Source organism: Pelophylax lessonae (genome assembly GCF_965119305.1).
Source record: "Pelophylax lessonae genome assembly, chromosome: 12".
Classification (NCBI taxonomy): Eukaryota; Metazoa; Chordata; class Amphibia; order Anura; family Ranidae; genus Pelophylax; species Pelophylax lessonae.
In genome coordinates this window covers 209,680,712-209,707,893 of record NC_138779.1, presented here as the reverse complement: position 1 = coordinate 209,707,893, position 27,182 = coordinate 209,680,712, and the positions used below count along the sequence as shown (strand labels likewise).

At 44.8% G+C, this 27,182-nt stretch overlaps 1 pseudogene across 1 annotated transcript; it reads left to right on the top strand.

Annotated features, from left to right (window-relative positions):
• The first annotated feature begins 1,957 nt into the window (after nt 1-1,957).
• Nucleotides 1,958-25,845, top strand: LOC309568675 (phospholipase A2 inhibitor and Ly6/PLAUR domain-containing protein-like; annotated as a pseudogene). The gene is made up of 5 exons (XR_014226130.1): nt 1,958-2,166; nt 12,398-12,517; nt 15,550-15,696; nt 23,011-23,151; nt 25,112-25,845. The product of XR_014226130.1 is annotated as a phospholipase A2 inhibitor and Ly6/PLAUR domain-containing protein-like (transcript).
• Nucleotides 25,846-27,182: the final 1,337 nt, after the last annotated feature.

The following is a 27,182-nucleotide window of genomic DNA, read 5'->3' as shown; positions in this document are numbered from 1 at the left end:
TACCTTTTTTTTTTTTACAAATTTTATTGCTACCACAAGGGATAAACAACATAAATTGTGATAGCATGGGCCATGACGGGTCCTCTTTATGGTGAGATTTGGGGTCTATTAGACCCCAGATCTCTGCTCTGGCCCCCCCCCCCCCATGCAGCCGATCAGACTGAGATTGGCCCGATCGGCTGCTTTTCTGGCCGCTGGCAGCCAGGTAAAAAAAGGGGCTGAACCGGAAGTGACAGATACTCATCACTCTCAGTTTTCAGGGTTACAGAGAGAGGGGAATGATGTCAGTTGCTCTTTCTCTGTCCAGGGCAGTCACTGCCCCCGCCCGCTTTGCTCTCGGTCTCCGCGATGGAACCGGTGAGCCCCGGAGAGGTGGCGGTGGGAGGGGCGATGGGAGGGGGGGGTGGTCCCCACTTCTGCCACCCGCAGAAGTGATTCAATGGCTAATTAGCCACTCAAATTACTTCTGCATAGCTCACTGTCCCTGATTTTGAGGGACTGTCCGTGATTTGGGTCAAAGTCCCTCTGTCCCTCTTTCCTCCTCATTTGTCCCTCATTTTGGTCTGATCTATAGAGTTGTATATAAAATGCACTATTTATCTTTCAAAAAGAGTTTCCCAGAGCTAAATCTTTCATCCAATTTATAAATTGCTGCATTTAAAAATTTGTAAATTTTAAAAGCCAATATAAAGGAATAACAGTGGTAAAAAAAAAAAAAACACTGGGTTTAACCAATTGTTTTTTTTAATAATAATTAATATTTATAATTCTCCTTTAAGTGGCAGGGGGTGTGTCCTATGCCTACATACTTTTGCTAATATATGTCTCTCATTCCCATCTCAAAATGTTGGGAGGTGTGGCTTCTGCTTTGTAGGGGATCGCCACCTGAAAATAACGGTAACAGAATGATGCCTGTAGGTGCAGGCATCATCCCGGTATAACCACTGAAACACAAGGACGTACGGCATGGTGACATCCTGATTGCTCAAGTCGCAGCAACAAAAAAAAAAAAAATCCTGCACCACTTTGCTGCTTGCTCAAGTCGCAGCAACAAAAAAGGAGCACAGGGGCACCTTTGCCCCTGTGCTCAATTCGCAGCTCATTGCTGATTGCTCAAGTTCCAGCAACACACTACTTTGCTGCCTCTTCCTTGTGACATGAGTGCTATAGACTGCAATGTTAAAACCACAAAAGTCGCAAAGAAGTCGTTCTCTTTGTCTTATTTTTGCGGCTTTGGCTGCGACTTCAGAGGGTTTCGTAAGTGCAACAATATCTGTCACGCTTTGTATTGTTGTGATTTTCCAAAATCCAAAGTCCCATAAAAAGTTGGATTGAAGTCACAGGCCTTTGGGGTCGCAGCAGTGTGCCGTGTCAAAACCGGGAATACAAACAAGATTTAGCATTATCAGGAAGCTTGTCCAAAGCAAGGATATTCAGACGATGCTGGAGGGTTCATATAGACAGGAAGTGGCTGAAAAAAGGCCGAAGGAGATCAGCAGCACTGCATTGGAAAAAAAAAAGTATAAAAAAGGTGAAAACAGTTAAAAAAAAAAAAAAAAGTGTTTAGGATGCATAGCATTTTAGCAAACTAAATTCCTGATCGGCTGCTGTAGGAAACTGCAGCTATTTGTCTTATTAATTAAAAGTCTATTTTTATTTATTTTTATTTGTTATTGTTTTTCTTTCTTTTTTATTCTTTATTAACTGTATTTATTTTCTCATTATTTTTGTTTTGCTTATTTTGTTTATTATTTGTATTTTTTTTTATTTATTTTTTTATTTTTTATTTTACATAATTTAAAGAGGATAGCCCAGGAAACATCTAGAACATTGACTGGGCAATTTTTAGCCTTGCTCTTTAATGTCATTCAATGGTAAGAATGAAAAAAAAAAACTGTGTCCCTTGTACATAGTGTCTGGCTTGTCGGGAAATGGGTTGAGCAATTTTTTTGGCTCCATGCTGGAGAAAATTCTTGCATCTTTAAAAGATTTTACTGCTGGAAGCTGCATCATTGTCAGGACCCTCCCTTCACCCAACATCACTGCACCGTGTGGCTCCTCGCTGCATCATACCGACACACTGCCCAGTCCTGCTCTACTCTGCACTCCTCACCATGGGTACCCTGATAGCACTCACCTGCATCCTCTCCACCCTCATCACCGGGGGTAAGTCCTATATACTGGGGGAGCCATGACTTTCATTAAATTGCTACAATGCAGGATTGCCATTAATGATTCCTTTAAAAATGTATGACGTCATAGGTCCCATCTTTAAATCCTGCATCGCACCCCCCTGGTCAGGTAAACAGGCGTATTCAGTAAGGCAAGTGCAGGGATCGGTGGTGATGCGTAACCAATAGCAGACGCCCTTCTGCCAGCTTAGAGCAATAAGAAGCCATAAGGGTTCATTTCTGATTGGATGCCGTGGGAAATCAATTGCAGTTATTAGTCTTATTACTTAACAGGAATTTTATTTATTTGTATTTTTTTTGCTATTATTTGCATTTCTTTTTTTTTTTTTTTCTTAATTTTTTTTTCTTAATTTTTTTTGTTTTAATTTTTTAAAAATTATTTTTATTTATTTATTTCATTTTCATTATTATTTTTATTATTCTTTTTCATTTTTTATTTATTTATTTCATTTTCATTATTATTTTTATTATTCTTTTTCATTTTTTAATATTTCTATGTGTTTTTACATTTGTATTTATTTTTAATTTTTTTTATTATTTCTATTTTATTTTCCTTTAATTCTTTTTTTACTTTTTATTTATTTATTGTTTTATTTTTATTTATTTTCATTTTTTTTAAATTATTTCTATTTCTTTTTATTTATTTATTTATTTAATTTAATTTAATTTATTTTGATTTATTTTTGTTTTTCACTATGTTTATTAAATGTATGTAGAGCCTATAACACAAAGACAACCTTGACCCGTTGCAGCGAGCCTTTCTAGTTGCAGACGGAGGATTGCGTTCTCTTTTCTTCCCTGGGATGCTCTGGATCTGCGTCTTATTTTTAGCCCATGCTGAGTGATGGGGATTCTGCTCATGGCTGATCCCCCCCTTCCTCTGCAGATGTACGGTGCTCTGCATAGGTGAAGGGCTGCAGTCTGCTACACAGCCCAGACTGCACCAAGCGATGCTGGGAAAAGGGAAGGGCTCCGACACCAAACCTGAAATAAACCGAGCAAGTCCCAACAGCTAACCAGACACAGATGTATCATTAGGATTTGCTGCATACCGACTCTGGGTGACGTGTGATGGGTAATAGGATGGGAAATTCTAATTAAAAAAAGTCATGTATATAAGTGTGCATGATACAATCATATAGACAGGAGAGAGGGAGGGGAGGGAAGGAAGAAAGAGAGAGAGAAAGAGAGGGAGGGAGGGAAGAAAGGAAAGAAAGAAGGAAGAGAGAAAGAGAGAGAACGTGAAGGAAGGAAGAGAGGGAGGGAAGGAAGGAAGAGAGAGAGAGAGAGAAAGGAGGAAGAGAGGGAAGGAACGAAGGAAGGAAGAGAGAGAGAAGGAAGGAAGAGAAGGAGGAAGGGAAGGAAGGAAAAGAGAAAGAGAGAGAGTGAAGGATGGAAGAGAGGGAGGAAAGGAAGGAAGGAAGAGAGAGAGAGAGAGGAGGAAGAGAGGGCAGAGGGAGGGAAGAAAGGAAGGAAGAGAGAAAGAGAGAGAGAGAGCGAAGGAAGGAAGAGAGGGAGGGAAGGAAGGAAGAGAGAGAGAAAGGAGGAAGAGAGGGAGGGAGGGAAGGAAGGAACGAAGGAAGGAAGGAAGAGAGAGAGAGAAGGGAGGAAGAGAAGGAGAAGGGAAGGAAGGAAAGGAGAAAGAGAGAGAGTGAAGGAAGGAAGAGAGGGAGGAAAGGAAGGAATGAAGAGAGGGAGAGAAATGAGAAAGAGAGGGCGGAGGGAGGGAAGAGAGGGCAGAGGGAGGGAAGAAAGGAAGGAAGAGAGAAAGAGAGAGAGAGCGAAGGAAGGAAGAGAGGGAGGGAAGGAAGGAAGAGAGAGAGAAAGGAGGAAGAGAGGGAGGGAGGGAAGGAAGGAACGAAGGAAGGAAGAGAGAGAGAGAGAAAGGAGGAAGAGAGGGAGGGAGGGAAGGAAGGAAGGAAGAGAGAGAAAGAAGGGAGGAAGAGAGGGAGGAAGGGAAGGAAGGAAGAGAGGGAGAGAAATGAGAAAGAGAGGGGGGAGGGAGGGAAGAAAGGAAGGAATAGAGAAAGAGAGAGAACGAAGGAAGGAAGAGAGGGAGGGAAGGAAGGAAGAGAGAGAGAAATGAGAAAGAGAGGGCGGAGGGAGGGAAGAAAGGAAGGAAGAGAGAAAGAGAGAAAGCGAAGGAAGGAAGAGAGGGAGGGAAGGAAGGAAGGGAGAGAGAGAGGAGGGAGGAAGAGAGGGAGGAAGGGAAGGAAGGAAAAGAGAAGGAGAGAGAGTGAAGGAAGGAAGAGAGGGAGGAAAGGAAGGAAGGAAGAGAGAGAGAGGAGGAAGAGAGGGCTGGGGGAGGGAAGAAAGGAAGGAAGAGGGAAAGATAGAGTGAAGGAAGGAAGAGAGGGAGGGAAGGAAGGAAGAGAGAGAGAGAAAGGAGAAAGGAGGAAGAGAGGGAGGGAGAGAAGGAGGGAATGAAGGAAGGAAGGAAGAGAGAGAGAGAGAAGGGAGGAAGAGAGGGAGGAAGGGAAGGAAGGGAAAGAGAAAGAGAGAGAGAGAAGCAAGGAAGAGAGGGAGGAAAGGAAAGAAGGAAGAGAGAGAGAGAGAAAGGAGGAAGAGAGGGCAGAGGGGAAGAAAGGAAGGAAGAGAGAAAGAGAGAGAGAGAAGGGAGGAAGAGAGGATGGAGGGAAGGAAGGAAGATAGGGAGGAAAGGGAGAAAGAGATAGAGGGAAGGAAGGAATGAAGAGAGAGGGAGAGAAGGGAGGAAGAGAGGGGAGGGAGGGGAGGAAGTAAGAAAGAGAGAGAGAGAAATGAGGAAGAGAGGGTGGAGGGGGGGAAGAAAGGAAGGAAGAGAGAAAGAGAGAGAAGGGAGGAAGAGAGGATGGAGGGAGGAAAGGAAGAGAGAAAGAGAGAGAGAGAAGGAAGGAAGAGAGGGTAGAGGGAGGGAAGGAAGGAAGAAAGAGAGAGAGAGAAGGGAGGGAGGGAGGGAGGGAAGGAAGGAACGAAGAGAGAGGAAGAGAAGGGAGGGAGGGAGGGAAGAAAGAGAGAGAGAGAAGGGAGGACAGGAGGGAAGGAAGGGTAGAAGAGAGAGAAAGAAGGGACGAAGAGAGGGAGGACGGGAGGGAAGGAAGAGAGAGAGAGATGGGAGGAAAAGAGGGAAGGAAGGAAGGAAGGAAGGAACAGAGAGAGAGAGGGAGAGAAGGGAGGAAAAGGGGGGTGGGAGGGAGGGAAGGAAAAGAGAGAGAGAGAGAAGGGAGGAGAAGAGGGAAGGAAGGGAGGGAAGGAAGGGAGAAAAAGAGAGACTGAAGGGAGGAAGGGGGAGGGAGGGAGGAAGGGGGAGGGAGGGAGGGAGGGAAGGAAGAAAGAGAAAGAGAGAAAAAAAGGAGGAAGAGAGGGTGGAAGGGGGGGCGCAGGGCCGGCCCTACCATGGGTCCCGGTGGGACCATGGGTCCCAGGCGGCACTTAGAGAGGGGCGGCCCCGGCCGCCTCTTCTCTTCTTCGCCTATCGAAAAAAAAAAAAAGTCAGCGGCTGGCCCGACATGCACACTGCGCATGCGCCGCCGCCACTCGGCAAAGCCCGTAAACGCTCGGCTATTTCCGGGAATAGCCGAACATGTATTAGCTTTCCCGAGCGGCGGCACATGCGCAGTGTGCATGTCAGGCCGGCCGCGGACGTGTTGACGTGTGGCGCCGGGCGGCGCCATTTTTAAATCCTAAGGCGCCCTTTAGGAACAGGTAAGTGAGACTGCACACTACCTGCCATTATGCGGGGCTGCAGGCATACTACAGAAGATGCAGTGCTGCGGGCATGGTACATGCCCACAGCACTGTATCTCCTGTAGTATGCCCACAGCCCCGCATTCTCTTGTACCATGTCCGTCTCCTGTACCATGCCCACAGCCCTCCATTCTCATGCACCATGCCCACAGCCCTGCATTCTCATGCACACAGCCCTCCATTCTCATTCACTATGCCCGCAGACCCTGCATTCTCCTGCACCATGCCCGCAGACCCTGCATTCTCCTGTACTATTCCCGCAGCCCTGCATTCTCCTGTACTATTCCCGCAGCCCTGCATTCTCCTGCACCATGCCCGCAGACCCTGCATTCTCCTGTACTATTCCCGCAGCCCTGCATTCTCCTGCACCATGCCCGCAGACCCTGCATTCTCCTGTACTATTCCCGCAGACCCTGCATTCTCCTGTACCATGCCCGCAGACCCTGCATTCTCCTGTACTATTCCCGCAGCCCTGCATTCTCCTGCACCATGCCCGCAGACCCTGCATTCTCCTGTAATATTCCCGCAGACCCTGCATTCTCCTGTACTATTCCCGCAGACCCTGCATTCTCCTGTACTATTCCCGCAGACCCTGCATTCTCCTGTACTATTCCCGCAGCCCTGCATTCTCCTGCACCATGCCCGCAGACCCTGCATTCTCCTGTACTATTCCCGCAGACCCTGCATTCTCCTGTACTATTCCCGCAGCCCTGCATTCTCCTGCACCATGCCCGCAGACCCTGCATTCTCCTGTACTATTCCCGCAGACCCTGCATTCTCCTGTACTATTCCCGCAGCCCTGCATTCTCCTGCACCATGCCCGCAGACCCTGCATTCTCCTGTACTATTCCCGCAGACCCTGCATTCTCCTGTACTATTCCCGCAGACCCTGCATTCTCCTGTACTATTCCCGCAGCCCCGCATTCTCATGTATCATGTCTGCAGCCCCGCATTCTCCTGTACTATTCCCGCAGCCCCGCATTCTCATGTATCATGTCTGCAGCCCCGCATTCTCCTGTACTATTCCCGCAGCCCTGCATTCTCCTGTACTATTCCCGCAGCCCTGCATTCTCCTGCACCATGCCCGCAGACCCTGCATTCTCCTGTACTATTCCCGCAGACCCTGCATTCTCCTGTACTATTCCCGCAGCCCCGCATTCTCATGTATCATGTCTGCAGCCCCGAATTCTCCTGCACCATGCCCGCAGACCCTCATTCTCCTGTACAATGCCCACAGCCCCGCATTCTCCTGCACCATGCCCGCAGCCCCGCATTCTCCTGTACCATGCCCACAGCCCCACATTCTCCCGCACCATGCCCACAGCCCCGCATTCTCCTGCACCATGCCCGCAGCCCCGCATTCTCCTGTACCATGCCCGCAGCCCCGCATTCTCCTGTACCATGCCTGCAGCCCCGCATTCTCCTGTACCATGCCCACAGCCCCGCATTCTTCTGTACAATGCCCGCAGCCCCACATTCTTCTGTACCATGCCCGCAGCCCCGCATTCTCCTGTACCATGCCCGCAGACCCTGCATTCTCCTGTACTATGCCCGCAGCCCTGCATTCTCCTGTACCATGCCCGCAGACCCTGCATTCTCCTGTACTATGCCCGCAGCCCTGCATTCTCCTGTACCATGCCCGCAGCCCCGCATTCTCATGTATCATGTCTGCAGCCCCACATTCTCCTGCACCATGGCCGCAGACCCGCATTCTCCTGTACAATGCCCACAGCCCCGCATTCTCCTGCACCATGCCCGCAGCCCCACATTCTCCTGCACCATGCCCACAGCCCCACATTCTCCCGTACCATGCCCACAGCCCCACATTCTCCTGTACCATGCCCGCAGCCCCGCATTCTCATGTATCATGTCTGCAGCCCCGCATTCTCCTGCACCATGCCCGCAGATCCGCATTCTCCTGTACAATGCCCACAGCCCCGCATTCTCCTGCACCATGCCCGCAGCCCCAAATTCTCCTGCACCATGCCCACAGCCCCACATTCTCCTGCACCATGCCCGCAGCCCCGCATTCTCCTGTACCATGCCTACAGCTCTGCATTCTACTGTACCATGCCCACAGCACTGCATTCTCCTGTACCATGCCCGCAACCCTGCATTCTCCTGTACCATGCCCGCAGCCCTGCATTCTCCTGTACCATACCCGCAGCACTGCATTCTCCTGTACCATGCCCGCAGCACTGCATTCTCCTGTACCATGTCGCCACCCTGCTTTCTTCTGTACCTTGCCCGCAGACCCTGCATTCTCCTGCACCATGCCCGCAGACCCTGCATTCTCCTGCACCATGCCCGCAGACCCTGCATTCTCCTGTACTATTCCCGCAGCCCTGCATTCTCCTGTACTATTCCTGCAGCCCCGCATTCTCATGTATCATGTCTGCAGCCCCGCATTCTCCTGCACCATGCCCGCAGATCCGCATTCTCCTGCACCATGCCCGCAGCCCCAAATTCTCCTGCACCATGCCCACAGCCCCATATTCTCCTGCACCATGCCCGCAGCCCCGCATTCTCCTGTACCATGCCCGCAGCCCTGCATTCTCCTGTACCATGCCTACAGCACTGCATTCTCCTGTACCATTGCCGCAGCCCCGCATTCTTCTGTACAATGCCCACAGCACTGCATTCTCCTGTATCATGCCCGCAGCCCTGCATTCTCCTGTACCATGCCTGCAGCCCTGCATTTTCCTGTACCATGCCCGCAGCACTGCATTCTCCTGTACCATGCCCGCAGCCCTGCATTCTCCTGTACCATACCCGCAGCACTGCATTCTCCTGTACCATGTCCGCCACCCTGCGTTCTTCTGTACCTTGCCCCCAGCCCTGCAGTGCACTGTGGCACTATAGACAGTAGAAAGCCTGGTGCGCTCATCTGCCGAGTGTCTACTGCTCTGTCCTGCTACTCCGTACACATTCACACCCCTCTGACTGCTTTCATAGTCCTATAGAATATGGGGGCCTCTTGGAGGGCGTGATTTTTTTTTTTTTGGGGGGGGGGGGGGCAGCATTTCATTCTCGGACCCAGGCAGCACAATGTCTTGGGCCAGCCCTAGGGGGGGGGGGGGAGGGAGGAAGGAAGAGAGAAAGAGAGAGAAGAGAAGGGTGGAAGAGAGGGTAGAGGGAGGGAAGGACGGAAGAAAGAGAGAGAGAGAAGGGAGGAACAGGATGGAAGGAAGAAAAGAAGGAACAGAGAGAGAGAGGGAGAGAAGGGAGGAAGAGGGGGGAGGGAGGGAAGGAAGGAAGGGGAGGAAGGAAGGGAGAAAAAGAGAGACAGAAGGGAGGAAGAGAGGGTGGGAGGGAAGAGAGAGAGGGAGGGAAGGAAGGAAGAGAGAGAGAGGGAAGGGAGGAAAAGAAAGGGAGAGAAGGGAGGAAGGGGGAAGGGGGAGGGAGGGAGGGAAGGAAGGAAGAGAGAGAGAGAAAGAAGGGAGGATGGGAGGGACGGAATGCTAGAAGATAGAAAGAGTGAGAAAGAAGGGAGGAAGAGAGGGAGGGAAGGAAAGAAGAGAGAGAGAGAAGGGAGGAAGGAAGAGAGAGAATTAAAGGGATAATGATAGAATGACAGATCCAAGAAAGAACAAAGAGAAGAAGAGAGAAAGAGAGAGAGAAGGGAGGAAGAGAGGAAGGATGGGACAGAAGGAAGGAAGAGAGAAAGAGAGAGAGAAGGACGGGTAGGAGGGAAGGAAGGAAGGAAGGAAGGAAGGAAGGGAGGAAGGGAGATATGGAGGGGGGAAGGAAAGAAGAGAGAGTGGGAGAATGGAGGAAGAGCGAGAGAATTAAAGGGATAGCGATAGAAAAAAGAAAGAAAGAAAGAAAGCGAAGAAGAGAGAAAAAGAAGAAAAATAAAGTGAGGCAAATATAAAGACGGGGGGGGGGGGGATGGAGAGAGTGTGAGAAAGAGAGAGATAAAGACAGATAGATAGATAGATAGATAGATAGATAGATAGATAGATAGATAGATAGATAGATAGATAGATAGATAGATAGATAGATAGATAGATAGATAGATAGATAGATAGATAGATAGATAGATAGATAGATAGATAGATAGATAGATAGATAGATAGATAGATAGATAGATAGATAGATAGATAGATAAATAGATGACAGATCCAAGAAAGAAAGAAAGAATAAACGTGATAAAGATAGCCAGATAGATTCTTAAAGAAATGTTGTATTACTATTATATGTAATGCAGTTTCATTGTCTTCATCTTAATTACAAAGTATTCCTGTGCAGCATTTAGATTTTTTTATGAATCTTAGGACACAACCCACCTCGCCATCCTAGTCTGCTGATTAGTGTAGAAATGTCCCCATATGGTCACACCCATTTTATGACTTACATTAGTGTGTGCTGTAAATTGCCTCCAGCATTGTTCCTGTTTCTTCTTGCTGGAAGTTGCCATTTTGCTGAAGCCCAGAGCTCCTGAGCAGCAGTAAATCTTTAGGCTGTCAGCAGACTGGCCTCTACATTTTTTGGCAGGGTGGGAAAGTGTATTCAAAATAATAAACCAAAGTCAGCGCTAGAGATAACTACTGGCAGCTAGCATTAAAACCCCAAATGGAATAGCATAAAAATGCAGCACTTGAGAGTGTAAGTGGTTAAAAAAATGTGCACTTACTGTATATGTTCAAAAAATAATAATAAATCAAGCTAATAAAACAATAGCTACAATTGTTAATGGGAAACTCCACAGTGAAACAGCTTTATCTTCTAATAAAATTCTTCAATCTAAAGAAGAATGGTGTCTTGGTCCTTTAATATCCACCACCAAATCCATGTGCATCACCAGGAGTGTCCTTTAACCAGCACCCCTATTCACTCAGATATAATGCAGCTAACCACGCGTGTACACAGGTGATGACTCAACTCCTCCAATGCTGCCATGACGCCATCTTCCACCACATTAGGAGTTAATCCAGGTGAGGCGTTATATGTCACCAAGGGGGAAGCGCCCAGTGAAAGCTCATATATAATGTAGAACAGGGCTCCAAAATGTCAGGTCCTGAGTTACTAGCCAGGCCTTAAGAGTTTCTCGCCACCAGCTACCACGTCCAACCCCCTGCCGGCAACACCCGCCCCCCCCCCCCCCTCTGATGCGGCTCCACACTCGCCCTTTAGCTTATTTCCACTTGTCTAATGCAAGCAGACAAGTGGAAATTCCGAGGGCTGGTATATAGTATATAGAGGTGTATATAGATTATATATAGTATAAAGAGGTATATATGGTATGTAGGGGTGCATATATTATAGAGTATACAGTATATAGAGTGTATATAGTATATGGATGTGTATATATTATATAGAGTTGTATATAGAGTGTATAAAGTTTATAGTGGTATATATAGAGTATTCATAGAATGCATATAATATATAGAGGTGTATATAAAATATAGAGGTCTATATAGAGTATATATAGAGTGTATATAGTATATATAGAGATGTTATAGAGTATATATAGTGTGATTATAGTATATAGAGGTGTATATATTGAGTGCATATAGTATATAGAGGTGTATATAGTATATAGAGGTGTATAAATAGGTGTATATAGAGTGTATTAAGCACATAGAGATGTATATAGAGGTGTATATAAGTGTGTATAGAAGTATATATAGTATATAGAGGTGTATATAGAGGTGTATATTGTATATTGAGTATATATTTAGTATATATGGTATATAGAGGTGTATATACAGTAGATGTATACAGAGGTGTATATTGATGTATATAGTATAGAGATGTATTTAGATGTATATAGAGGTGTATAGAGGATATAGAGGTGTATATAGATGTATATATAGTATATAGAGGTGTATATAGAGGTGTATCGGTGGAGCACAGAACACCCAATCTTGGATTCTATAGTATGGATACATGATTGCAATACAGATGGAGAGATTCCCCCTCCCCCCACGATGCGGCTCCACATACTCACTCTCAGCTTGCTTCCACTCACCAAATGCGAGCAGGCTAGTGGAAATTCTGAGGGCTGGTTTAGTATTTTAATTAAAAGAGGGCAATAAAGCTCGGTATAAATAGAAACAAATCAGTTTTGCGCAATATTCCACTTCAATAGTAGTAAAATTAAATTGGTTCTGCTCCAGGAGCGATCAAACACTAAACGTTTTTGCAACAAACACTTGCAAAGATGGCTGCAATCCCCTGGGGACGTTGTTTCGCACGAAACACGTAGGGCGGATCTAAGTGCTGACGTCATGCCGCCGCTTCCTTTTCCGAAACCGGCGGCCATCTTTGTTAGTGTTTGTTGTGCGATTTTTATTGTTTAATCGCTCCTGGAGCAAAACCAATGTGACTTTACTACTATTGAAGTAGAATATTGTGCACAATTTGTTAGTTTTCAGGGTGTTGATCTAGTGACTTTACCTGGGCTAAGATGACTTTCAAAAACTTCTACCTGAACTCCTAACTTTCTCTTTTTTTTTCTTTTTTTTCTTCTTCAGGTCATGCTATTCATTGCACAGTCTGCAGGTCTGAAGGGCCGGACTTTTCTTGTACTGGGGAAGAAAAAGAATGTGGAAGGGATAATGTGTGCGCTGCTACCAGCACAATAACCATGATGGGTATCGTATAACATCTCTTGTGTTTGGTTGTGTTCTCATTATGACAGATGGTATGAAAGGGCCAGTCCACCAGAAAGGGAAATTTCAGCGTTCTGCGGATGCTGCAAAGTTAAACTATCTGAAAGGTCTTTTTATCTCCTCAGAACCAGAGGCGTAACGAGAACCTTCAGGGCCCCGGTGGAATAATTTTTGAAGGGCCTTCCTGGTCCCCGACCAGGGCCCTTCCTATTAATTCCAGGGCTCTTTACTCTCATTGTGGGATCCTTTTTTACAGACCCTCATCCGGCCACCTTCCTGCTGTCTTGGGGTCCCCCCATGGTGGCGGAATGCCAAAGCCCAGTCGCAAGTGCGACCTTTGTGACCCTGGCAGTTCCCCCCACTAGTGTCAGTAGGTTTTTTTTATTTTTGTTGTTTTATTTTTATTTTTTTACCATTTTGTTTTATTTTATTTTATTTTTTTTACAATTTTATTTTTTTTACAATTTTATTTTTTTTACAATTTTATTTTTTATTATTCTCTATATATTTTTTAGAACCCCGTTGGGGGGCTTTGGTGAAATATCAGGGGTCTAAACAGGCCCCTGATCTCTCACTTTTGAGACAGAAAGAAACTTCCCATTCATTCATAAATGGAAGCAAAGGGAACGCAGTTTACTATGCCTCAACTAAGAGTCAATTAAAAAAACAAAAATGGTACTGATTACTGACTCTATTCATTAAGACAATGAAGGGCCTGGGAAATGACACATTTACTAGCTCATTCCCTGCTCTCGATCCTACTATTGCTACTGCAGCAACTGGCAGGAGGTGCGGGAGGGAAACCCTGCAGCATTGCATGGGGGCCAGGGAGCCCAGGGAAGCACAGAGGGGCCTAAAGCAGCAGGACGGGGCTAGGGAGGTGGCAGGAGCAGCATGTACAGGAACCGATGGGCTTCATTTCCCACCAGCAGCTACTGAATGTCTGCGGGAGGGATAGGAGGAGAAGCTGGCATTCAGTAGCTTCATTGAGGTATCGGTTTCTTTGCCCATTATGAGGGGTTCCCACCATCCCTGCATTGAGTTCCCAGGTCTGTCCACCTGCTGTGCTCATTATGAGGAGCTCCCACCATCCCTGTGGATTGAGTTGCCAGGTCTGTACACCTGCTGTGCCCATTATGAGGAGTTCCCACAATTCCTGTGCGGAGTTCCTGGGTCTGTACACCTGCTGTGCCCATTTTGAGGAGTTCCCACCATCCCTGCATTGAGTTCCCAGTTCTGTACACCTGGCGTGCCCATTAGGAGGGGTTCCCACCACCCTGTGCTAAGTTCCTGGGTCTGCTCACCTGCTGTGCCCATTATGAGGGTTACCCACCATCCCTGCATTGAGCTCCCAGGTCTGTACACCTGCTGTGCCCATTATGAGAGGTTCCCACCACCCTGTGCTAATTTCCTTGGTCTGTACACCTGCTGTGCCCATTATGAAGAGTTCCCACCATCCCTGCATTGAGTTCCTAGGTCTCCACACCTGCTGGGCCGATTATGAAGGGTTCCCACCATCCCTGTGCTTAGTCCCTGGGTCCGTACACCTCCTGTGCCCATTACGAGGGGTTCCCACCCTCCCTGTGCTGAGTTCCTTGGTCTGTACAGTGGGTCTACACACCTCAACAGACTCAACCTAGGAACACTGGCCGCCCAGTGAAGCATATATGTGGCATGCTATCCTTATAGCCCACCCTTTTGCCACCCCACGTATGTGTTACGTGGGCAACAACAGGTTAAAAACAATCTTTGCCTCCTTTGTGTGTTTCCTTCAGATGTGTGCAGTAAGTCAGAATGAAACAACCCTTACAGCTTCCTGTAATAAGGACCGCTCACTGCTACACTCTTGCCTTGCGCAAGGTGACTGGTCTTGTCTTCGCCCCCCTTCATGTGGTTTTCTGCAGGCAGCATGTAGTGGGTGGAGCCTGCCGAGCCCCCCTGCCCCCCCCCCCCCAGCTCTGCTCTCTGCACAGGCTTTCTACAGCACAGTGATGAGGTCAGTGCTACTTTTCATTTCAATGAACCGTTTCCTGTCCAGCAACATATCGGTACATCGCTGGATTGGAAGGGTGATATCTTGGATACCACAGTGGCTGCAGTGATGACCGTGATATTGTTTTTTTGGGAGCCGATGATTCTGCACACTGTAGAAGTAATCCAGTGGCTAAAGAGCCACAGGATTACTTTGATAGGAAGTGGAAGACCCTAGATCTCTCCAAAAAGAGGACCTGTTATGGCCCATGCTAACATGGTGATGTTGTTCATCCCTTGTGATAGCAATAAAAGTGTTAAAAAAAGTTATAATGTAAAAAAAAAAAAAAAATGTAAATAAAATAAATAATGAAATGAAAAAAAAATTATAAATAATATAAATAATAAAATTAAAAAAAAAAAAAAAATGAAAGCACCTCCGTTACAGCTTGCTCACACGCAAATGAGAATGCATGCGTTGATCCCGTATGCATATGTAAATGGCAATCGCACCACACATGTGAAGGTATAACCGCCAATGTCAGAGAGAGCAAACATTCTAGCACCAGACGTTCTGTGTTACTCTAAATTGGTAACCAGTTATGGCTTTTAAAGTGCCGTCTATGGAGATTTTTAGGTATCAATGTTTGGCGGCGTTCCACAGTTGTATGAATTTTTAAGATGTGACATGTTTAGTATCTATTTACTCAGTGTGACATAATTTTTGGAGCGTTTGAAAAACCGTTGCGCTACCACTGTGTGACATACAAAATATGTAACACCCACCATTTTATTTTCTAGGGCTTCTGCTTAAAATTGTTTATAATATCGATAAGTTCTCAGTGATTTTCTAGCAAACAAAACAATGTTTTATTTACATGTAGGGGATGTGTCAGAATTGTCCCAGACTCAAAGGGGTTTGAGTTTGCAAATAAATTTAGTGCCCACAAAGAGGATTCATATCCTTTGAGGAATATATTATAGTGAAAACTGTTTGTTTGTCTTGTTCATAACCTCTTGCTTTGTTTGCTGTTGTCCTGCAGAGGGAGTCAGTACAAAATCCTTCTCCCGGTACTGCGCAAGACGAAGTAACTGCGGAGCTTCTGGGAGCATTGTGTTCCAGGGAGGATATTTTAAAACAGCCACCTCCTGTTGTACCTCGGATTACTGCTCCCCCACCAGTCCTATGTGTAAGTCAACACCAAGATAACACTAGCTGCCATAAAAGGTATTGGGGGTCCTTGGCTTAGCAGACCATCCAACCTACCCATTGACTCCTATCCATACCTAGTCAATCTCCTTCTCCCTTCCTTCTTCTTTCTTCTTCTTCCTTTGTTCTTCTTCTTCTTCCTTCTTCTTCTTCTTCTACTTCTTCCTCTTCTTCTTCTACTTCTTCTTCTTCTTCTTCCTTCTTCTTTTTCCTCTTCTTCTTCTACTTCTTCCTCTTCTTCTTCTTCTTCCTTCTTCTTCTTCCTCTTCTTCTTCTACTTCTTCTTCCTTCTTCTTTTTCCTCTTCTTCTACTTCTTCCTCTTCTTCTTCTTCTTCCTTCTTCTTCTTCCTCTTCTTCTTCTACTTCTTCTTCTTCTTCTTCCTTCTTCTTTTTCCTCTTCTTCTTCTACTTCTTCCTCTTCTTCTTCTTCTTCCTTCTTCTTCTTCCTCTTCTTCTTCTTCTTCTTCTTCTTCCTTCTTCTTTTTCCTCTTCTTCTTCTACTTCTTCCTCTTCTTCTTCTTCTTCCTTCTTCTTCTTCTTCCTTCTTCTTCTTCTTCCTCTTCTTCTTCTTCTTCCTTCTTCTTTTTCCTCTTCTTCTTCTACTTCTTCTTCCTCTTCTTCTTCTTCTTCTTTTTTCTTCTTCTTTCTTCTTCTTCCTTCTTCTTTTTCCTTCTCCTTCTTTCTTCTTCTTCTTACTTTTTCTTCTTCCTTCTTCTTCTTCCTTAAAGAGGTAGAAAACTCCTCTCCTCAAATGCTCCTTCTTTATACAGCCAGTATGAGAAACCTTTTCTTAACATTCTACTTTATTATTTCCCCCTTTGAATGTTTCCTACTTTTATTCCATATTGTTTCTAAATTCTTCCCTCCCGGCCGAAGCTGACGCCATGTTAACTATTCTCCTCCGCGTTTGCAGTGCAGTGTGCTTCCGCCCTTTTTGCTTGTCAGAGCCATTAATTCAAGCATGCATCTCCTCCTTGTTTGTGAATGGACCTGTAGAATCGCAGGAGTGTGATGCCGCAGAAAGAGATCATGGAGCCACGGCATATTAATGAATGGACTGATGGCACGAATAGCGTGCCGTGAGCAGAGGATGATGGGCGCATGCGCCCCTGAGGTCATGAAATGGAACAGTGACCGATTACTAGAAAACTGAGAAGGTTAGAATTTATCCACACAGCGATTTGTAAAGCTTTATGCAATGATTTAAATGGGGAAAATGTATCAAGGAGAGTTTACTACCAATTTAATCATTCCTCCTTCTTTATTTATGTATTTATTTATTTTTAGGTACTTATATAGCGCTGTCAATTTACGCAGCGCTTTACATATACATTGTACATTCACATTAGTCCCTGCCCTCAAGGAGCTTACAATCTAAGGTCTTTCTTTCTTCCTTTTTCCTTCTTCTTCCTTCCTTCTTCTTCTCTTCCCTCAGGAATCTTCTGTGTGATTCTTTTCCCATTCATATCGCTTGATGAAACCATCTAACTAGCTTTTCAACCCTTTTAGATATTCATAACTGTTGTATAATTAATTATATATCCTCATTTACAGTGTACTCTGTGGTCAAAATGTTGTGGATGAATGAGTATAGCCACTAATAGCAAGGGCTACCTACAGCACTTGCCAATATTAAACGTAGATGCTAAATTTGTATAGTTATTTCAGAAGCTCATATAAATAATATTTGTATAAATAATATGTTCAAAATTCCAATATAAATAATATGTGCATCAAACGTGCTTTGTGCAGTTATGCAATAGGGGACAATTCATATAAGTGCATACAGTAAACAATTCATATAAAGTGTGTATATTAGATAATAAATAGAAAGTGCTGGTGCCTCATTGGTGCATCATGAAGTCCATATAATGTAAATGTATAAAGGTGACTGTATTGAACACAGATTAAAAGGAAAGTTCCTTGTGCAAAAACATAAATCCAGTACGGATAAAGTGCAGGTGCTCAACGCAATCAGCCTTGGGATAAATAAATAGCACCGGTCACTCTCCACCCTGGTATGGGGATGGGTGGGTCACTCACCAGATGTTGTTGGTCTTAGATGCCCTATAGCAGTGATGGCAAACCTTGGCACCCCAGATGTTTTAGAACTACATTTCCCATGATTTCCCATGTACTCTGCAGTGTAATTGAGCATCATGGGAAATGTAGTTCCAAAACATCTGGGGTGCCAAGGTTCGCCATCACTGCCCTATAGCATTAAGACCAAATAGCGCTTGGTTGGATACCAGGACCAGGGCAGGTACCCACTCATAGTATGGTCACTCCGTTCCTTGGACTGTGACAGGTCCCACCTTTCTCTCTCCCCGCGTCAGGCAAGAGTGAATAGAAACTCCAGATAGTATAGTACATTTAAAATACTTTTATTTCCACTCCATGGGTTAAATGGCAGGTTAAAAGACAGTACATTAGGTATCCAGTGATCATTCATGAGCGGAGCTATGAGTGGAGAGCGGTATTACCGGCGTGCATTCCACTTGCTCCCGTGACGTCACGACGTGCGTTCCACCTTACACGTTTCGTCACTACGTTAACGTCTTCAGAGCTCTAGAAATAGAAATACCTGGAGAATAAAACACTTCTACTTGTTTGGATTCATTTTAAGGAAAGCATTTTGTGCCAACATGACCCTTGCCTTGACCTAGAGAGGTCATCTGTGACATTGAAAACCCTTCCTGCAAATGCTTGAGAAGCTGGCATAACCAGCAGGTCTAATAGAAAAGGTTTTAGCTGGTGATATAAAGTATCGCTCTTTACCAGCCAAAAATCTGTTTTGGTGTCCTCAGTCATGGTGGCAACTTGGTGCAAAAGCTCTTGCTTATATTTTCTGATCTGCTGCTCTATGCTGTTTGGGGAGATCCTCTGCCTTGGTCTTCTGCAGCATTAAGAAAGAAACTGAACGACTGACTGCTTAGATGTGGATGGTGCCTCTTCCACTTCCTGTGATTTTTCAATATTCTCCCGTTCCACATCATCTTCAGACAATTCCCCATCTGGTGTGTGGGGCAATGTGGATTCTGCCACATCAACAAGGCTTTCACAGATAATAGGGTTGACAAAACAAGCAGCTGCTGCAAGTGACGAGAACATTTCATGAGTTGGAACCAAGAATGAAGAAAAACGCTGGTTCGCATTCTCTTTCATTTTCTGTGCAATTGTGGCAAGGTCTTGGAAACTAGTGTTCTGTTTAAAGTCCTCAAGGTGGCTGAGTAGATCAAAGAGGGCCCGGGACATGGACATGGTGTTACTCTGGAAGGTTTTAGTATGTTCTGCAAAAGGCAGCAATAGGTCATGCAATGAGGTGAGCTTTTTGCCATTCACTAGGGAGCAAGCTGTCCCATCCCACGTTGGTTGCGATTTGCGAGGTGGTATGAGAGGCCATTAATGCTGCACAGTGCTCTGGGTGGTGGTATGAAAGGCCTGTAATGCTGCACAGTGCTCTGGATGGTGGTATGAGAGGCCTGTAATGCTGCACAGTGCTCTGGATGGTGGTACGAGAGGCCTGTAATGCTGCACAGTGCTCTGGATGGTGGTATGAGAGGCCTGTAATGCTGCACAGTGCTCTGGATGGTAGTCTGAGGGGAGGCTTGTAATGCACAGTGTTCTGGATGGTGGTATGGGAGGCCTGTAATGCTGCACAGTGCTCTGGGTGGTGGTATGAGAGGCCTGTAATGCTGCACAATGCTCTGGGTGGTGGTATGAGAGGCCTGTAATGCTGTACAGTGCTCTGGATGGTGGTATGAGAGGCCTGTAATGCTGCACAGTGCTCTGGATCGGGGTAAAAGAGGCCTGTAATGCTGCACAGTGCTCTGGATGGTAGTCTGAGGGGAGGCTTGTAATGCACAGTGCTCTGGACGGTGGTATGAGAGGCCTGTAATGCTACACAGTGCTCTGGATGGTGGTATGAGAGGCCTGTAATGCTGCACAGTGCTCTGGATGGTAGTCTGAGGGGAGGCTTGTAATGCACAGTGCTCTGGACGGTGGTATGAGAGGCCTGTAATGCTGCACAGTGTTCTGGATGGTGGTATGAGAGGCCTGTAATGCTGCACAGTGCTCTGGATGGTAGTCTGAGGGGAGGCTTGTAATGCACAGTGCTCTGGACGGTGGTATGAGAGGCCTGTAATGCTGCACAGCGCACTGGATGGTGGTATGAGAGGCCTGTAATGCTGCACAGTGCTCTGGATGGCAGTCTGAGGGGAAGCTTGTAATGCACAGTGTTCTGGATGGTGGTATGAGAGGCCTGTAATGTTGCACAGTGCTCTGGATGGTGGTATGAGAGGCCTGTAATGCTGCACAGTGCTCTGGACGGTGGTATGAGAGGCCTGTAATGCTGCACAGTGCTCTGGATAGTAGTCTGAGGGGAGGCTTGTAATGCACAGTGCTCTGGGATGGTGGTCTGACTCTGAGAGGCCTTTAATGCTATACAGTGCTGGAGGGTGGTCTCAGGTTCAAGCAGAGGCCTGTAATGCACACAGTGCTCTGGACGGTCGTCTGAGGTTTAGAGACTCTTGACTGTGATTTCTACTCTTCCCTCCATTGCTGCTGGACGTTCCCCTCTGATCATCAGATTTCTGGCATGCTCATCCTCAGCCTGGCTTTGGTAATGCCGCATCTGGATCCCGCTGGACTGAATGTTGTCTTGGTTCACAAATGAGTAAACGTATCATAAATTATGGCGTGATGGAACCCCCCCGAGACCCCGCCTTCAAATCTATTTATTCCATGTAAGCCAACTGCCAAGGAGCCATTAAGATTGTTATGCATGGTTATGCATCTACACCTCCACCCCTTCTGATTTATGTTGTCACGGAATGAGCCTCATGAATGAGAATAATACATATGATAAACGCTTTATCATTCCAATATTAAGGTGATCGACCATTGCACTCGATGGTGGATGCTATTTATTTGTTGGGAAAAAAAATTATATATATATATATATATATATATATATATATATATATATATATATATACACATACATATATATACACATATACATATATATATATATATATATATATATATATATATATATATATACATACACATATATATATATATATATATATATATATATATATATATATATATATATATATATATATATATACACAGATATATATATGTATATACAGTATATATATATATATATATATATATATATATATATATATATATATATATATATATACAGTGGGTACGGAAAGTATTCAGACCCCCTTAAATTTTTCACTCTTTGTTATATTGCAGCCATTTGCTAAAATCATTTAAGTTCATTCTTCTTCCTCATGAATGTACACATAGCACCCCATACTGACAGAAAAACACAGAATTGTTGACATTGTTGCAGATTTATTAAAAAAGAAAAACTGAAATATCACATGGTCCTAAGTATTCAGACCCTTTGCTGTGACACTCATATATTTAACTCAGGTGCTTTACATTTCTTCTGATCATCCTTGAGATGGTTCTACACCTTCATTTGAGTCCAGCTGTGTTTGATTATACTGATTGGACTTGATTAGGAAAGCCACACACCTGTCTATATAAGATCTTCCAGATCACAATGCATGTCAGAGCAAATGAGAATCATCAGGTCAAAGGAACTGCCTGAAGAGCTCAGAGACAGAATTGTGGCAAGGCACAGATCTGGCCAAGGTTACAAAAAGATTTCTGCTGCACTTAAGGTTCCTAAGAGCACAGTGGCCTCCATAATCCTCAAATGGAAGACGTTTGGGACGACCAGAACCCTTCCTAGAGCTGGCCGTCCGGCCAAACTGAGCTATCGGGGGAGAAGAGCCTTGGTGAGAGAGGTAAAGAAGAATCCAAAGATCACTGTGGCTGAGCTCCAGAGATGCAGTCAGGAGATGGGAGAAAGTTGTAGAAAGTCAACCATCACTGCAGCCCTCCACCAGTCAGGGCTTTATGGCAGAGTGGCCCGACAGAAGCCTCTCCTCAGTGTAAGACACATGAAAGCCCGCATGGAGTTTGCTAAAAAACACCTGAAGGACTCCAAGATGGTGAGAAATAAGATTCTCTGGTCTGATGAGACCAAAATAGAACTTTTTGGCCTTAATTCTAAGCGGTATGTGTGGAGAAAACCAGGCACTGCTCATCACCTGTCCAATACAGTCCCAACAGTGAAGCATGGTGGTGGCAGCATCATGCTGTGGGGGTGTTTTTCAGCTGCAGGGACAGGACGACTGTTTGCAATCGAGGGAAAGATGAATGCGGCCAAGTACAGGGATTTCCTGGACAAAAACCTTCTCCAGAGTGCTCTGGACCTCAGACTGGGCCGAAGGTTTACCTTCCAAGACAATGACCCTAAGCACACAGCTAAAATAACGAAGGAGTGGCTTCACAACAACTCTGTGACTGTTCTTGAATGGCCCAGCCAGAGCCCTGACTTAAACCCAATTGAGCATCTCTGGAGAGACCTAAAAATGGCTGTCCACCAACGTTTACCATCCAACCTGACAGAACTGGAGAGGATCTGCAAGGAGGAATGGCAGAGGATCCCCAAATCCAGGTGTGAAAGACTTGTTGCATCTTTCCCAAAAAGACTCCTGGCTGTATTAGATCAAAAGGGGGCTTCTACTAAATACTGAGCAAAGGGTCTGAATACTTAGGACCATGTGATATTTCAGTTTTTCTTTTTTAATAAATCTGCAACAATGTCAACAATTCTGTGTTTTTCTGTCAGTATGGGGTGCTATGTGTACATTCATGAGGAAGAAGAATCAACTTAAATGATTTTAGCAAATGGCTGCAATATAACAAAGAGTGAAAAATGTAAGGGGGTCTGAATACTTTCCGTACCCACTGTATATACAGAAATATATATATATAATATATATATATATATATATATGTACGTATACATATGTGTATATATATATATATATATATATATATATATATATATATATATATATAATGTTTGGGGGTTCTAAATAATTTCTTTAGCAAAAAATACTGATTTTAACTTATAAGCAGCGAATGTCAGAAAAAGGCTTAGGCATGAATGGATTACCACAGCTTCCGGGGCCAGTTGGGCCACCAATAGAGATACTTTTTCATGGCAGCTAGTGTAATCATCACTCCAATCATATGCAAGTCAAAATATTGTTTTTTTTCTTAATTTTTCCTGAACATGGCAGTCTTTGCAAAGTGAATTTCACCGTATCCTCTGAGCTCTTTGGAAAAAATTCCCTTGCAAAGTGATAATTCTTTTGAATGACTGACAAAGCCCACTTTTCTTGTTTGCAGTGCCTCAAGATACCATTCGCCGTAATGGACTGACTTGTCAAAGCTGTACAGCCCTTGACTCTGATTGGTGTCTCTCTAAGGAAAGGATAGATTGCACCGGAGATGAAATTAGATGTATCCTGCAGAGAGATGTGTACTCAGGTACTTGTACTATTTTAATTACTGTTTTTTGTGATAGAGTCAATGCCGTTCATCATTATCATCAACTTCTATATGCAGGGTGCAGGGCCAGGTTGGTGACACTTTGAGAACGGGTTAAAAGGAGAAGTACAGTCAAGGCTCATTTGGCTGTACTTCTCCTGTGGACCACAGGAGTGCAGTTAGTTCTGCACTACTGTAACCCATTTTCAGCCGACAGCGGACCGAAGCCCGCTGTCGGCTGACATCACAGATATGGTCCAGGCTCTTGCAAGATTGGGATCCGCCCACATGCCTGGACCGACACTCCAGTCAAGCTGCTAAGAGCCTGAGCAGGCCGCTCTCGACCCCTCCACAGGCCAGCGCCTGGGGGGAGGGGGGGGGGGGTGGTAGATCAGAGAGCTGGTGACTGACAGTCACCAGCTCTCTGCTCAGGGAGCTCCAAGAACTGAGCGATCAGCGGTGCAAAATAAAAAAAAAAATAATAATAGTAATACATTTAAAAAAATATATATATTTTTTTTTTAATAAAAATTTTACTTTATTTGCTTTTTTCTTTGTTTTTTAAGGCAACAGCAACCAATTCCTTTTTTTTTAATCTGAAGCTGACAGGAACTCTCAAGAGCTCAAAATCTATTTGCAGATAAGACAGTTACACATTTACAGAGAATGTTTAGTGTTTTTAATTGTTGGGTAATGTTTGGGGTTAAAAATAATGTGTGTGTGTATATATATATATATATATATATATATATATATCTATGTGTGTGTATATATATATATCTATGTGTGTGTGTGTGTATATATATATATATATATATATATATATATATATATATACACACACACACACGTGTGTATATATATATATATATATATATATATATATATATATATATACTGTATGTTATCTATAGTGCCCTATATGATATAGTTGTACTAGCAGTCATGTAACGTCTACATAAGTGGATGCATAGGCCACGACAGCCTTTTTGTTTTTATCTACACCTTATGGGCTAGACCTTTAGCCAAGACCAGGGCAATTCTTGTTACCAGACCGCAAGGCCTAGCCAATGCACTGGCTTCTCTCTTCAGGAGAGCCCCCCCCCCCCCCACTTAGTACTGGTTGGTTGGCATCAGCTGATCTTGAAGAAAGGGGTCTATTGGTCCTTTTGGCTAGGTGGACCTGAATGTGTCTTACCCCTGTCAGGAGCCTTGTGAACCCTTGGGTTAGGGAGTCATCCTTCCTCTTCGGGAGGAGGGTCAGAGACACACCCTAAGTGCACTTTTTTGGTTCACTTACTGGTGTTTAAGTTTTTGGAACCCACCATAGGCTGAAAAAACTAACAAAAAAAGAACCTATGTGGATATTAATTAAGGTGATAATAATGGCAATATTTTTATTATTCTTTAAATAACAAACATGTTATACGTACCTGTTCTGTGTAATGGTTTTGCACAGAGCAGCCCTGATCCCCCTATTCTCAGGTCCCCTGCTGGCGCTCCTGGCCCTCTCTCCTGCAGAGTGCCTCCAGAGCAAGCAGGCTCGCTCCCAAGCCGCTGCTTTGCGTGTCCATTCACACACAGAGCTGAGGCCCCCCCCCCCCACCTCCTTCTCCTTATTGGCTCACTGGCTGTGATTGACATCAGTGGGAGCCAATGGCCCCTGCTGCTTTCTCAGCCAAAGAGCAGTGAGTGTCCCCAGGGAGCCAAGGCTCTTGTGCACATCGCTGAATCGCAATGGGGCTCTGGTAAGTATTTTAGGGGGGTGGGCTGCTGCACACAGAAGGTAAAAAATCCTCCTTCTGCCTTTAGAACCACTTTAAGCTGTTATTTTAGGTTGACCCTTGCACGAAATAGTAGTTGTCTAAAGAGGTTGTATAGAATTTATACCTGTGTTCTCCTTAGATATGCTGAATTTCCTTTTAAAACCTTCTCAAAGGTTCCTTTTGATCTTCTGCAGGAAAAAAGTATGCCAAGATGGCTATGCGGGGATGTGGCACCAAGACACTCTGTGACCTCGGAAGCCAAAACTTTAACTACGGAGGCGTTAGCATGAGAAGAGAAGTCACCTGCACAAGCCATGGTCTCAACCTTCATGCCAACATGTTGCTAGTTGCAATAGCTGCTTTGTTTGCACACAGACTAATGCTCTAGGCCCATCTTCTGATTATCAACCGTATAGTGTGCCACTGTTTTCAACAGAATGTCCTACGTGTACATACTAGGAGCACAACGTTGGTTGGCGTATGCCATTTTTTTTGTCTGCTTCTGAATGTCTGGCACCCAGGTGCATGCATCAAATAACAAACTGCTGCGCATGAAACATGCTTTCATCACAACTTACTCACCTGACACTCAGATGTCGCTTTTAGTTTCTTATTCTCTTCAAATAATTAATGGCACTAATAACACTTTGTACCTGCCAAAGTTCCACCTCAAAATTCTGAGGCATGGTCAGGCCTGACCTATGGGATGAGGTTAAGCCACACTTATCTGATTTTTTAGGACTATGTCAGGCCAAGGCTATCTGCTCTGCTTTCCTGGACTGAATTTGGGTCACAAGGTCCTATGTAAGTCATGAGACCGGACTGTCTTCCTGGAATAAGGTCAGGTCTCGTCTATTTGCTTTCTGGGACAAGGACTGGCCATACCTATCTACTTCCAGTGATGAGGTTGGGCCCTGCTAATCTGTTCCTTGGGACTAGGTTGGGTCATGCCTTATCTTCTTCCTGGGCTAAACTGGGGGTCATACCTACTTCGGGGTACAGCTTGAGTCATGCCTAACTGATTTATAGGATATAAGCATCTATTTGCTTTCTGGGACCAGGTTTGGCCATACCTATCTGCTTCCAGTGATGAGGTTGGGTCCTGCTAATCTGTTCCTTGGGACTAGGTTGGGTCATGCCTTATCTTCTTCCTGGGCTAAACTGGGGGGTCATACCTACTTCGGGGTACAGCTTGAGTCATGCCTAACTGATTTATAGGATGACGTTGGGCCTTACCAATCTGCTTCCTGGTACAAAATTGGGCTCATCTATCTGCTTTCTGAGATGGGGTTGGGCCTCACTTATCTGCTTTCTTGGAGGGGGTTGGACCTCACCTATCTACTTCCTGGGATGAGGTTGGGATTCACTTATCTGCTTTCTTGTATAAAGTTGGGCCTCACTTATCTGCCTCCTCTGAGAAGTTAGGCCTCACCTACCTGCTTCCTGGGATGGGGTTGAGCCTCACTTATCTGATTTCTTGGAGGGTGTTGGACCTCACCCATCTACTTCCTGGGGTGAGGTTGGGATTAACTTATCTGCTTTCTTGTATGAAGTTGGGCCTCACTTATCTGCCTCCTCTGAGAAGTTAGGCCTCACCTACCTGCTTCCTGGGATGGGGTTGGGCCTCACTTATATGCTTTCTTGGAGGGGGTTGGACCTCACCTATCTACTTCCTGGGATGAGGTTGGGATTAACTTATCTGCTTTCTTGTATGAAGTTGGGCCTCACTTATCTGCCTCCTCTGAGAAGTTAGGCCTCATCTACCTGCTTCCTGGGATGGGGTTGGGCCTCATCTATCGGCTCCAATGATGGTCTGACCTGCTCCAACTTTACCTTTAACAATATTGAGAAAGAGGCAACAGTTCAGGGCAAAGCCTGACCTTCTGTCAAGTGTGGCAATTAGAATTTTTTTATTTAATCTAACCCAAGTGTATTCAGTCATATTTTATAGATAAGCCATTGAATATCAATCTAAAGATGAGGCTGTCAACCTAGGGAGCTAGGTACATACATCCAATGCATTTTATGGTTCCCCAATATTTTCTATTACCATTTCAGTCTAGGAACGTTTTGCTTTAAATAAATAGTCAAGTAAATAAATAATAATTAGGTAAATGAATGGCAAAGAAAAAACAGCATTGGTTTTCACAACATACCAGCCTTTTAGGTGGGGTAGTTTTAGACCTAAGCTTGGTATATATTGTGGCCTGTGAATAAGTAAAAAAAAAAACTAGACATGTGCGGTTCGTTTAGTTCTGAATTAAT